The sequence below is a fragment of the Lacerta agilis genome, chromosome 4 (genome assembly GCF_009819535.1).
Source record: "Lacerta agilis isolate rLacAgi1 chromosome 4, rLacAgi1.pri, whole genome shotgun sequence".
NCBI classification, from domain to species: Eukaryota; Metazoa; Chordata; class Lepidosauria; order Squamata; family Lacertidae; genus Lacerta; species Lacerta agilis.
The window spans coordinates 68,165,704-68,177,980 of NC_046315.1; positions in this window are offsets into that span (position 1 = coordinate 68,165,704).

Below are 12,277 nucleotides of genomic sequence, written 5' to 3' on the forward strand. Positions count from 1 at the left end.
CAATAAAGCTATTCTTTGAGTTAAAATGCATATCAGAATGGTGATGGATTTTCATGGTAGCTTTTAAAAAGTAAAACAATGCAAATTAGTGCAAAAATCTGTCCAGGTAAACTTTGGACTGGAAAAAAAGGAAACCTACTTGGGCACTAAACCTTCAAACTATAAGTTTAGGCAGTTCTTGAAATTACTTTTTAAAACTGATTGCAGAGGAACTCTTAAAAAAATGAAAAGCTGTGTACAAAATCCTCACTTGATTGTTCTGGATCCCAGTGGAGAGCAACTCTTAAGGACAATGAAGATGTTTTGAGCTTGTAAACTCGACAGATTTCTGTGCTGTTTCAGTTTCCGGTTCCTGTAGATATTCACAGGAGAGTCTTAATAGGGAAAGTTCCATCAGAACTATGTTTATTGAGCTGTGGCATATTGCAAAATAGTCTCGAAAGGCAAAAATTGACAGGCAGCAGTAGTCTGAATTTCTTTAGAGCTGACTTGATAATTTTGTTACCCTTTGTATTGACAACAGGATCGATAGAATGCCCTACTTAATTAAATATCCCTGAGAATGGAGATGCATATTCTATCATGCATTTTGACCTATCTTGAAATGAAGACATTGTAGGATCAGCTGAAGACACTTTTGGAGCTCTTCACATGGGAGATTTCAGAATAAACCCAGAATGATTTCAGAAACCCAGAATGATTGTATTATACATATGTGGAGTTAAGACTACAACTTTATTAAATGTACAGATCTGCAAGGATTTTTTTTTTTAAAAAAAATCCATCTTATATTACAATAAATAAGCAGCCTAACTTGGTGAAAGTGATATGAGGAATTCCTATACCAGGGCAACTCCACCTCACCTTGGACTGTTACCTTATCTGTAACCTTCATACCCCATTCACCTTAAATGCAAAATGGGGGACGGGCTTCAAAAATTGCATTTCCCGAATCCCAACTGTCGATCATTCAGAGGGGTGAATATCACAAGGCCAGTCAGCAACAAAGGGGTAGGCTGGGCAAACATGCCTTCAACATGCTGGTGTCCTTGACAATCCTGTCAGTTGTGGCAACAAATTAGCCAATCAATTACCCAACCCAGTGAACAACAGTATGAAGTAGGCAAAATAGATGGAAGATAGATAGATGGATGGATGGATAGATAGATAGATAGATAGATAGATAGATAGATAGATAGATAGATGAGAGAGAGAGAGAGAGAGAGAGAGAGAGAGAGAGAGAGAGAGAGAAGTACCTGGGTCCTATCAGAAAGCACTTTAAAATCCCTACTCAGCCCCTCCAATGTGTCTGGCTAATTTGCATATCCCAGATTATTCATCCTGCAGAAATAGATGATATGGCAGGATGCTATACTACCAGAAAAGGCCCAGTCCCCATTAAGAGCCCCAATTCCCATTGGCACTAGCTTTCCAAGCCAGGCCAAGCATGCCCATGTCAAGATGGACATACCAGTCTCAGAGTTTTTCCTACTGCAAGAATAGCTCCAGCAAGCAGAGCTCACTTCTTTACACATCAGAGCTTTAAAAGTATGGAGTTCACTACCACAAGAGGTGGTGCTGGCCACCAATTTACAGCAGAATCCTATACATGTTTACATGTCCAGCTGAGTCCAGCTGAGTCCAATGAGACCTACTCCTAGCTAAGTATAGCCTATGATAGCCATTCATAGACTAATTACCCTTTAAAGCTATCAGTCATAATGATTACTATATCTCTGGGAAAACTCTTTGTGGCCTTTATGGACCTGAAATCTGCCTTTGACTCCACCCCCAGATTCCAACTATGGTCCACATTACATCTAGTACTGAAGGATAAACGTCTCCTATATCTTATTAAAGCCCTGTACTGTGGAAGCAATTTGCAGGTTAGGTTTAGGTTGTAGGGCCAGCTCTCGGACTGTATTGAGATGCATAGGGGAGTGAGACAGGGATGCATTTTGGCCCCTACTTTGTTCAGTTTGTTTTTGAATGACTTAGAGGCAAGCTTAATGGACCCTGATGGCCATCTTCCAAAAATAGGGACGAGAAAGACCCCTCTCTTGCTGTATGTGGATGACGCAGCCATCCTCTCCTGAAACAGACCTGGCCTGAACTACCAACTAGGGAAATTCTCAGACGACTGCTCTGGTAATGGGTTATCCATCAATTATGAAAAATCAAAGTCCTGGTGTTTGAGAAGAGATTCTCCCCAAGTAAATGGGTACTGGACAGTCACAAACTAGAGCAGACCAAATTCTTCTGGTACCTAGGGCTTCTATTCCATCATTCCAAGTCCTGGAAACATCATTGGCAGACGGCTTATCAAAAGGCAGAGGTAAGCAAACTGGCTATACTTCAATTCTTTTATACAAGGGGAGGCCATTATGTTCCATCAGCCATTAAGGTATTAAATGCAAAATTTGTCTCTCAACTCCTCTACACCTTAAATGTCTGGTTCAATGGCTCATTCTCCAGGTTCGATGGCTTCCAGGCAAAGTTTCTCCAGTCTCTTCTACAAGTTCCAAATTGTGTCCCAAATGCAATAGTATTTTTAGAAACAGGTGAATGTTTTCTATCAACTAAAGCATGGTGGGCTGCCCTGAGATACTGGCTCAAGATCTCAGTCTTTGGCCTAGGGAAGGGGTTACTTCCATACCAAAACATCGAGGAGTTTACCAGCTCATGGATGAAAATTATGGTTAGAAAAGTCACTTCAATTGGTATGCCACCTTCTCTCCCGTATGATACCACCCTTGAATCTCTGAGGCAAAGGCTCTGGGACATATCACATAGTGATCTCCGATCTCAATCTCATGTTATCTGTGGCACATTAGCAGTAGGAATTCACTATGGGTTCGATTTTCAGACACTTGCATATCTTAGAAATTTGTCTGTACCAACTTATCGTTGTCTTTTCACCAAAGCCAGATTAAATGTATTCCCGTCAGAAGTGCTAAATGGCAGACTGAGAGGCATACCATCTCAAAATAGAACCTGCGTATGCTCTCAGGATGTCAATTGTATGAGGCATATTTTATTGCATTGCGGACAATATGATCAAGCTTGGGAACTATTGATTAAACCACTATTGGCAAATCGGCTGGGTCAATCTGAAGCCTGCTATACCAACTATCTTCTGGATAAGTCCAATGATTTCACAGTGGCCATGGCAAAGTTTCTTTCAGTAGTCATACGAATCAAAGATCAACATACCCAGGACTAAACAAATAATGCTTCGCTCTATCTGTATGAATCTTTATTTTATTCTGAATCCATGTTATTTGTTGTTGGACTGCAATAAAGAAATTATATATCTCCCTGGAGAACAACAGTGGGAAGGGGCTATTGCCCTCATGTCATGCTTCTGGGCTGTATCCAGGTATGTCATACCCATTGAATTCAATGGAGATCACTAACACAAGTCCTTTGATTTCAGCTGGTTTGTCTGACTAGGACTTATTTGGATACAACTCTAAAGCATTGCTTTACACACTTTCATGGGAAGAAGCAACATTAATTTCAATGGGACATCTGAGTAGACATATCTTAGATTGCACTGAACAGCCTTAAACTGGGTACTTAACTGCAAACCTTCCTAAACACATTGGGACTTTCTCCTGAGTAACCATGCATTAGATTTGACTGTACGTTTTTAACTAACAAGGAAACATTGCTTTAAGACAGAAAGAACAAAAGGACAACACTGGCTAATCAGAGTATTACTTTTCTGTTTCAACAATCTGAATATTGCTTCTTCCAAAATATGTTTTTGACTTTCACACTCTAGTGCTCTTGCTCTGCATCAGAGGAGGACATTCATTGGTGATTCAACGCAGAAACGACCCTGATATGTAATAGCACTCAAAATTAATGAGTCTTAAAATGCATTCTGATTCTAGCTTCATTCATTTCTATTACAATCCTGCTGTATAGGAAGAGTCCTCATTCTGCTCAAAAACAACTGGCTTGTGCATCTTCCCTAAGACATATCTGCATAGCCCCACAAATGGCAGACATTCACAGGAGTATCTGAAATCTGGAGGGGGGAAATGAAAACTCACTACAGTGCACATACCCACATCCTTCTAGTTAATCGTTATTGCCAGTCTTATATTTCTTCATTTATTTATTTGATTTGGTTTAAGGACAATTAAGTATATTTGAAATAAAAAAATAAGTTGGTGCAAGTTCATTAATGCATAATGGAATCTGCTGCAAATATAGCTATAATGTAGGAAATGTTGGCATGTACAAGGAATTGCAGTAAGAAGAGGAACATAGTGTAGAGTGTATTGTTTGTATGGACAGTGTATGGCAGCATTGAGATATATAAACCACCTAAACTGCAATCACTGCTGTCACAAGAGGCTCTATCCAGCAAGCCAGATGTTCTTTTGGCTTGATCTTCATTCTTTGTGCTCTCATCATTTGTGGCCAGCAATGAAGCATCTTTCTTTCTCAAATCCTACTCAAATAAGCATTGGGAATAACTGCTGCCAGCCCATTTCTGATCATCGCCCTCACTACCACAGCTTAGGGTTCTCCCTTCTCATCTGGAAAAACTACAAACTAATTGTGTACTGGATGTTGCTGATGTTCTGCCAACACCTACCATAGTGCCTCTGGAACTTACCTAGTTTCTGGGCTGCGTCCACCATCTGCTGAAGGGCAGAAGTCCATTGCTCAAAATGTTGTGGACAAAAAAGTCATTGGAAATGCAGAAGACTTCATTCTTTTGTTTCTTAAAGGTGGATCTGTCTGTGCTGTCTGATATCCTACATCTAATTTAATTTGCCATCACAGTGGTAGGGCATGTCATGTTCATGTCTTCGTTCCATGAATTACTAAGCAATTGCCAATACTAGTTGTCATCAGGGGGTTTCTGTTTCCCAGATGAGCCCCCTAAATCTCAGCATTTGTGCTTCAGACTACACACTGGGTTTGCCCCACACCAGGAATGAAGACTTGACACAGAGATATGGTGAAAGGTTATATGTATTAAAATATAACAAGGAAGATTTGTGCCAAACCAAATGAAAGTGCTCGCAAGTATGACTTGTGTGGAAGAGGAGAAGTCGCCTTTCCTCTGAAGATGACCAGTAAGTCTTTCTTATTTGGGCTGGGGCAAAACCACCCCCAACTGAAGGTGGGGAGCAACTTCATTCTGGCTCAGATTCTGTGTTCTGGCTCAGTGGTGCTGTCAGGAAATGGCAGCCACAGACTAGTCAGTGGAGAAGGGGAAGACTGATTTCTCTGTCATCATAAAAAGGACTGAAGTGAAAGAACTGAAGTGTTTGTTAAAATAAAAAGTTTGTTACTTGGAAGTGGCAAGGATCAGGGAGATTAAGGCCAGTGTCTTTCTTCTAGAAAAAGGTTGACAGTTCTGCAAAACTTGAGTATCCTCAGAGGGGAAAAAGCACTGGTTAAGACTGCATTCAGATGGAAATAGAATGGACATTTGAATGTGCCCTAAATGTGTGCATAAGATTATATGTAGGTCAGTTCACACAAACACACACGAAGTTCATAAACACAGATGAAGTTTGCTACAATGCTCATCATCTCCAGCCAGCATGGTCAATAGTGGAAGGCTTATGTAGAGGCATGGTTTGTGAGAATCAGCACTGCCAAATAGGGGAGGTTATTCATTCCCAAAATGAGATTCCTGTCACTACCACACGAGCCATGAATAGCCCACATGTGGAGTTCCTGCATGAGGTGTTGAGCTGTGATCTCAATGACTGCCCTCATGTGGTCCCAATGCCTCAGTGGGAGCTTTGCATCTGTCTGAACCAGAAACATATTGGATAATGAATAGAATTAGCCCAAAGAGTGACCATGCCAATAATAGCCGCTCTTGTCCATTACTTTTGCTAAAAAATACCCATCGCCGCATCTAGCTTTTGGATTTCTCACTTAATTTTTTTCTTCTTGCTAATTTTCTAATTTTTGACATTAGACTCATCTATTCAGTGTAATTTATTTATTTTTTGTACTACAGCTTAAATTCTTGGCTTAATGAAAGAAAATTAATAAGATCAGAAACAGCTATATTATTCAATTTTTATTAAGACAGAACTTCTTGCATTAATTTATAGATGAGCTTTCATTATTACTTATGGGAACCATCAAACAGTAGATATTCTATATTGGAGAGCTGAAATGAAAGTGCTAATAAAATTGTGATTCAGTCATTCTGGCAACAGAAGGCAAGGTATGCTAGGTGCTTGCGTTGGGCTCCTACAGCCTTAACAAAAGAGGTGTCATCACCCACATACCTGACAAATGCACTGCCAGAAAGCAGTCTTATGTTATCTGTATTTCCCAGTGATATGTTATCATTGCCTGAGAACATATATTGTCCCATTCAGACAGGTGTATCAGTGTACGGTATGTATTCCCCTGGAAGCAAAACTGCACAAAATCTTCCATTTAAAGTCCAATATACCTGAAAGAATGTGCCCAGTTTAATTGTCATATTTGTTATAGTTAAGTCATTGTTCCCTGCCCTCACTGAACAATATATTCATTCCTGCTCATATGTTGTTTAGGTAAACGATACAAAGAGTGAACATTCTGTTGTGATTTTAAGCAGTGCAGACAGGCCCAGGAACATGCCTTCTGTTTGATCCTGATAGACTGGATTGTTGTGTACCGTTGAGATTTATTTTTTGCCTAGCAGTAACTGATCATAACTTTCTAATATCCCAAGTATCTCCTGCTCTCTCATAGATTTGTACAATTTTCTACCCATGTGGTAATTTGAAATTAATACTTAATGAACGCCCCTTCGGCAGATAATTTTAAAATCCGAGGATGAATGTAAAAATGCACAAAAATATAATCTCCCCCTTAATAAGAAGCTAACTGTTATGATTTTTTAATGTATACAATGATGGCAATATTATGCAGAGTGGGGAGGGATGGGAGTTGGTGGGAGTGGAGATGGAAAAGAGGTGATAGGCAGAGATGGGAAAACATTTTCAGCTTAATGGTCACACGCTTCTGAAGACCCTACCAAGCAGCAGCAGCAGTCATTGGGGCAATGCAGTCAGGGCAGCATGATTCACTTGCGTTTCAAGGGCTTAGAACCACTGCTAGTTACCAAGAAGGGAGGTTTGGGGATCTCAGCATGGTGCTGGCATCCTGCCCTGTCCTTCATCCAGGCAAGCAAGAAGCATTATCAGAGTTCAAGAAAGCCACTTCCGCCCTGAAGAGGAGGTGGGGTTGCAGGCAGTCATGGCCCTGCCACGTGCACAGGGGCTGAGAGCTCAGCCCCTGTGCAATAGTGGGATTCCTGACCGCGTCACTCCCAGGCTGACAAATCTGGTCGGCTTGGGGATGTGCCCTGCCCCATTTAAGCAGGATGCGGGCGGGAATCCTTTCTGCTTTGCCCCAGTCCCTGAGGGTATTGGCGGCGAGGCCTTTAGGCTCAAGTGGCGGTTAGGCATTGGAATATTTCTGTAGAAGTGAGGAGGGGAGGTTGTGCCATCACCTGCCCCACAATTTGAAGGGTATTCCGTTAAAGGTTTCTGGGGTTGTGGCCCTGTCCGAAGCCTAGGGAGGATAGAGCCTAAGGCACGTCCTAGTTGTTGTGCATCACAGGGCTCCTTGGCTGGTGGTTAACCCTTCCCGGACTCCCAGCACATGGGCTGGGGTCAGATATAGTTGGTTAGGATCCAATGCCTAAGCCAATACTGCTCAACATCTGTAACCAATAAAGTTGCGGCCTTTTCTGCCAATTAACCTCATTTATTTTCCCACAGGGAGGACGGGACATAGCCACACAACACATTCCAGCAATGCAAAAACACTCAATGAGGATGTAAGTCAGGGACAATGAGGGGTGTGGCTGGGGAGAATTTCAGGGGTCAGATAGACAGGCCTGGAGGGCCGCATATGGTCCCCAAGCTTGAGATGCAATCGAAGGCTATTGAAGAAACTAAACTGACCTACTATATAGTGTGGGCTGTGTCATATGAGTCTGCAGTGGAAAGTGGGAATCATTTCCAAATGAGGAGGAAGAATCTTGCAACAGCAGAGTGTAGGTTTTCTCCACCCAATTTTGGGTGATTCTTCTCTCTCACAGCAGGCCTATATGACATACCTAATATATAGACATGTCTTCAATTCACACTATTGGGCACAATCTTCAGAAAAGGCAAAAAGGATTCCCTCATTTCATCCATCCTTAAAACAATAATATCAGTGCCCTATCAGCTGAACCTTTCTGTTTTTAAGCATTGTAGCATTTTGATTTCTAGATTCAGTGATGCTACATATATTCTTACTTCAGAATTTCATGGAACAGGGCTTATATTTTATACTTACCTAGTTTAACTTCTCATATAAACACATCATACATTCAATGATTCCAATCTATCTGCATCTGATCACTTTAATGTACGGCTCAGAGAACATTTTGTTGAGTTTGTTAGTTGCTCAAGCTTTTTCTCAAGCTTAAAAATATTATCAGGAAGCCATGTTACAAAATGTTTTGAGCATAATGAGAAATGTGAGAGATTTCCATATAAATTTCAGTTACAAGATGGGTTTGGTGCATTACAGAAAGCAATAAAGGAATGATTTTTGTCTCACAGTTTGAAAAGTACTAATAGAGTTTAGAATTCATTCAGTCAAAACCAAAGAAAAAAACCCCACCAGAAACACCGGAGAGTTGAAAATTGCATCTAAACATATCCATCTGATTAGATAAACAGATGAAATAATACTTCAGAATCTTATTTGCATGATAAGTGCTCAAGAATGAGAAAAAGAGGTCAAAAAGGGATAACTAATAATCATACTGTTTCCCATTTCCTTATTCAAACCAGTGAAGAAGAACAAGATTAAGTCATAAACAGGACAAGTTGCATTCCCCCCATTGAAATGCTATAATTCTAACATATTTATTTAAACCTTTCTCTTGAATGTGTTTCATTTTTATTTGCTACATCAAATCAACAGTTCCAATGATTATACCACTCCAACACAAATGCTATCTATACATCTTTCTGATAAAATATATTAAATGGAAGAACTGTTAGAAGGTATCTATTTAAGTATAGTATTAGTACAGTGGTACCTCAGTTTAGGAACTTAATCCATTCCGGAAGTCCATTCTTAAACCAAAACTGTTCTTAAACTGAGGCACACTTTCCCTAATGAGGCCTCCCGCTGCTAGCGCCCTTCCACCGTTCGGATTCCGCTCTTAGGTCGAGGTAAAGTTTGCAAACCAGGACACTACTTCTGGTTTTGTGGAGTTCATAAACCGAATCGTTCGTAAACAGGACTGTTCTTAAACCGAGGTACCACTGTAGTTTGGGATCCTGTTGTGCTTAGACTTGACCATCCACACAAAAACTATATGGCAGATAGCCTGATATCAGTACATGAATAAACCATGGACAAATTTGTTCTGTATGAAGCTGATCTGAGTTCTCACCATTCCTCACCTGGTCATGCCTAGTCTTTGGCAAGAGTGACTATGGCCTCACCTAAATTAAGCTGTTGCAGGTGCAAACTGTTATGTATCTCTCTTTTCAAAAGGGGTTTCCCATTGAGCATTAGGGTAAATTATGTGGAACTTAAGGAAAACAAACCCCCTTGGGTGTACAACACTTGTTCCCCCTTTCTTTGTTCATGGACACACCTTGAGTTTTGTAAAAGATAGACATAGGAGGTAGGAGATTTCTATGGAGGCCTAAGCAGCACAGCCTATTTATTTTGTATGAGATGTGGCGGACTTTGGGCTCTCAGTTTTCAGCAGCTCCCTGCCTCTCACATGCCATTCCACAGCATTGCTGTGGTGCTCCCTGCAGTGGCAGCTGAACCAGTTGTACTACCCCCAAACCACCTCTGGTATGAGTGAACCTGTGAATTTTGGTTTCTCTCAGTTCCGCATGTCTGAGCCAGTGTGGTGTAGTGCTTAGAATATGAGCCAAGGACCTGGGAGACCAGAGTCAAATCCCCACTTGGCTATGAAGCTCACTGGGTGACCTTGGGTCAGTTACTGCCTCTCAGCCTAACCTACCTCACAGGGTGGTTGTGTGTGGGGGGGGGGTTAAATGAGGAAGGGGAGAACCATGGAAATTACCTTGAAATCATTGGAGAAAAATGTGAGATATAAATGCAATCAATCAATCAATCAATCAGTCAATATGTTTCCAATCTGAACTTCAGTTCTCCACATTTCCACAACAGTTTGCACATTTGTTTGTTTTTAGAGAAAAAGGTCCTCATGAAAATTTATCTGCAAATTCGTCCCAATAAACAATTTTGCCTAATATACACATTTTTGCGAATAAACTTCCCCTAATACAGTGCGTTTTAAAATACTATTTTCATAAATGTATGCTTTTTATGCACACTTTACCCTAGTATGTGCATTTTTGTACACATTACTTTGCTGGAAAACCGCATTGCAAAATTCAGACAAGTGTGACTTTTGAGGGGTGGCTGTATTCTGGTTTTCATTTTTTCTCTTTCCAGAAAGTGGGAATTAGGTAGGTTTGCATTTAAATGTGAATTGAATCGAATCCCCCACTCACCCTGTCTCTGCAGTTTCAACTTTGTTGTGAACATATAGATTAATTTGGGAGAGATGGGTAATTCACAAGTCTTGGTGGAGTGATTAGTTGAGACCCCCTTAAAAAAAAGCAAGACTTTTGAATGAGAACAGAACCTGGAAGATGGCATTTTCCTGTGAGAATGGCATCTTGTGGGAATCTTAGGCACCCCTAACAAAATATTTCTTGGTCAAGCCACAAGCCAGAGTGGATTCACTCTATCTAAACAGTGAAAACAATATAAAGGAACATCCAAGGCAGAGAGAGTGGACATGAGAGTAGTAGCTCTGCACCCACTGCCATTCTAGTCTCCCCCCCTGGGTTTGAAAATGCACAGGGAGCCCCCAGGAATGCAAAGACTTCCTGCTTCAGGCAGTTGCCTTCTGGCTCAGGTAGGGCAACTAGGACAGCAATTAGGGGCAGGAGGAACCAGGATATTCAAACCTGATGTCCTTCCTCCTCATTTAAGTCATATGTGGGCACCTGAATGGGATTTAGGGATTCTGGGCTGCGATAAAAGAACTTTCTGACAGAGCTGTTCAGCAGTGGAATGGTCTCCCTCAGTAGGTGGTGGACTCTCCTTCCATGGAGGCCTTTAAGCAGAGGTTGGATGGCCATCTGTCATGGGGTTGGACTAGATGATGCTCGGGGTCCCTTCCAATTCTCCTAGTCTATGATTCAGTGATTCTATGATAAATACACAGATCTCAAGTTCAACCCAGGCTATGTCTATCCTAATACTGACATTGGGGGGGGGGAGTCTCCTGACGTAGCAAGCACTCTTAATAATAAACCAGCAAGGAAGTGACAAGGCGCACACACTAACTTCCTTGGCTGACGTTCTTGTTTCAGGTGCAATCTGTCAAAAGGGATGAAGAAAGGGAAGGGGAAATGGCATATCTGACTACTTCTTCATGACTAACAGGCAAAGGTTGACATGTTAGGTCACTGCCACAGCTTTATAGCCTCAATAGCTTAAAAGCGTACCTCTTCCCTCCTCCTCCACTGCTCCAGATTCTTGTTTTGTTTTTCCCTGTGGCATACCAGCACTGCTTCACCCCTGGAGGAAATCACTCAGCTGCTATCTTGACAGTTCCCAAGGCGGGGGTGGGGGATACAATTTACAACTACTGGCAAAGTTTTTTAAAAAAGAGATTTCTATTCTGCTTAGCTTAAAATAGATCTCAAACTTCCTCAAAGTTTAATCCCCCCACTTAATCTGACCTCTTTAAATGCAAGGGTGTTCTACGACATTTGCTGTATGCCCGGTGCCCTCCAGGTGGTTTGGTCTGCAACTCCCATGAGCCACTGCCAGTTTTGCCATGCTGGCTGCAAAGATGGGAGCTGTGGTCCAAAATATCTGGAAAGCATCAGATTGGCAAAGGCTGGAATGAAGCACTTAATGCCCCCACCTGCCTCTGTCACTGAAATGTGATAAAATCCCCACTAAGGTAAACATAAGGATATAATCAACAGAGTAATGTCAAGGGAAAGGTTGTTTCAGTTACCCCACCCGCTGCCTTTGAAAGCCTCATAAGAAGCTGCTGACCTGAATGGAGATGCACAAAGGGCAGCGATCCATTCATGCAGCTAAGGCCCAAACATGTGATTTGATGGATTTGAGTCTCAGATAATTTGTAGGTGGTAATAGGTAAGGTAGAAAGGTAGAAAGGTAAATGACCCCAAATGAGTCCAGTCTAAGTGGCTAT